The sequence below is a fragment of the Octopus sinensis genome, linkage group LG28 (assembly GCF_006345805.1).
Source record: "Octopus sinensis linkage group LG28, ASM634580v1, whole genome shotgun sequence".
Taxonomy (NCBI): Eukaryota; Metazoa; Mollusca; class Cephalopoda; order Octopoda; family Octopodidae; genus Octopus; species Octopus sinensis.
Window position 1 is genome coordinate 14242952 of NC_043024.1, and position 2745 is coordinate 14245696.

Below are 2745 nucleotides of genomic sequence, written 5' to 3' on the forward strand. Positions count from 1 at the left end.
CTTATAATGATGAGGTCAAGAGGTCATCGCTGTCAGCAGCAAAGGTCAAAAGGCTGAAGATATCATCGATGCTACAACAATAGGCCAACAACAGCTCTCGCATCATTTCCATATTAGAGTTGTTACCGTCATCACCACCGCCGTCATTATTATTCACTACTACCGCTACTACAATCACTACTACTACTACTAATAATAATAATAATAATAAGAATAATAATAATAATAATAATAATATAATAATAATAATAATAATAGTAATAATAATAATAATAATGTAATAATATAATAATAATAAGAATAATAATAATAATAATACTAATAATAATTGTAATAATAATAATACTAATAATAATAATATGATAATAATAATAATAATATTAATAATAATAATGTAATAATAATAATAATAACAAAAGAATTAATAATAATGATAATAATAATAATGATAATAATAATAATGATAATAATAATAATTATTATAATAATAATAACACCACTAATACTATTATTGATATTATTATCGTTATTATTAATGATATTATTTCAGTTATACTCATTATCATCATCATGCTTCTCACCTTTATTATTATTATTATTATGATTATTATTATTATTATTATTATTATTAGTAGTAGTAGTAGTAGTAGTAGTAGTAGTAGTAGTAGTAGTAGTAGTAGTAGTAGTAGCAGTAGCAGTATAAGTAGTAGTATTGTCCACTTCTTTCAGTTTTGCTTCAATTTCTTGTCGAGTGATTTCCGACACTCAGGGCAAAGAAACGGTATACATTGGTAAGTCATTAAAAGAAAGAGGCCAGGTGTTCTCTTCTATAGTCATGTGATAGAAGAATGTTATTATATTAGGCGTTCCTACATTACTCTATGTTACTCTTACAACAAATAAGGTAATATCTCGAATGGATATATATATATATATATATATATATATATATGCATATTTATTTTCTTAAACGGCGGCGAGCTGGCAGCAAAGTTAGCACGCCGGGAAGAAATGCTTAGTGGTATTTCGTCTGCCGCTACGTTCTGAGTTCAAATTCTGCCGATGTCAACTTTGCCTTTCGTCCTTTCGGGGTCGATAACTTTAGTAATCGACTTATTCCCTTTCTCTGTCCTTGTTTGTCACCTCTATATTTAGCCACTTGTGGACAATAAAGGAAACAGAAAGTTCGATTTTACTTATACATATGCATATTTTTCTATTAAATTTATTTTAAATATTTTGTATACATAGGCGTAGGAGTGGCTGTGCGGGTCCGGGTTCAGTCCCACTGTGTGGTACCTTGGGCAAGTGTTTTCTACTGTGGCCTCGGGCCGATCAAAGCCTTGTGAGTGGATTTGGAAGAGGGAAACTGAAAGAAGCCCGTCGTGTATATATATATATATATATAGGGAGAGAGAGTGAGATAGATAGATAGATAGATAGATAGATAGATAGATAGATACATATATACATACATACATAGAATAAGAGAGGGGGAACGAGGAATCATATTTCGAGAGAAAGAGAAGGAAGTGTTGAGAAGGTCCCTATTATTCTGCATATTTGCGTTCAAATTTATTTAACAGAATGAAACAATGTCATGAAGATTTATAAATTTAGGCATCACAAGATATATCGATAGATAGTTAAATTTAAGGACATACCATAGTTACTATATATCTATGGCTGCTACACTTTTATCCATTTCCTGCTCCAGACCAATGACTGTAGCTATGCTGGGTAAGTCATTTATTCAATTTTATATAATTTTGTCATTTGGTTTAAGTACTTATCTACACAGAGAGATTTATTGATTAACATACAAGTACATATGAAGCTGAAATGAAGTGAAACGAAAAGAAACGAAAATAATCTGAATTGGTAAATAACTTTGACTGAACATTGGCGACGGTTGGACAGCATACATCGTATTTTTGTGAGTGTGTGTGCGTGTGTGTATGTATGTTTGCTTTTGTATATATATATATATATATATACTGTTGTGTCTGCGGATAGTCATTTTGTTTTTGTGCCTTATAATTTAACACACTCACCGGTAAAAGTTCCACTTATTTCTTATATTTTCGTTGCGTTTTGCAACCTTTTCAATAGCCTTGACTATATAGATAGTATGTTTCTTTATTAGCCACACAGGGCTGCACACAGATAGGACAAATTACAAGGTAGAGCTTTTCTTTTAGGGGTAACAAAAAGGAGAGTGGTGGTTTTCGATCAAAAGGGATCGTAAAAGGAAAGAAAAAGGACAAAAAAATGGGAGGGTTAAAAAGGGGGGGGGAGAAAAAAAATGAATAATAGGGATCGTTATCACAGAAATGTCAATATGAAGTGTAAAGGGGAGGACAGGTGAGGTTTACCCGTGGAGAGAAAAGCCTACGGAAAAGACCACGGTAACCTCGGTCAATGAAGTCAGATGTTATATTTCTTTTTTTTTTTTTTGCAAATAAGCAACTCTCTGTATTAATGTTTATGGTTCATAGAATCATAGTCAAGGTGGCTTCGTCATTCATACGTGCCATCCTTGCTACATTCACCCATCTTTTTTTAAAACATTCACTAGACAAAACTTGCCTCCCTACTCTCACTTTCCTCTTCAAGTGATACTTGAAGAAGTTGATGAGCGATTGACCAGAGAGGAAAGTGTTTGTCTCTAATCCTTTCAGGCGCATCCACCAGATACATTCTTTCGCCATAGCCACAAGTATGATAAAAATAGCATAGATATAG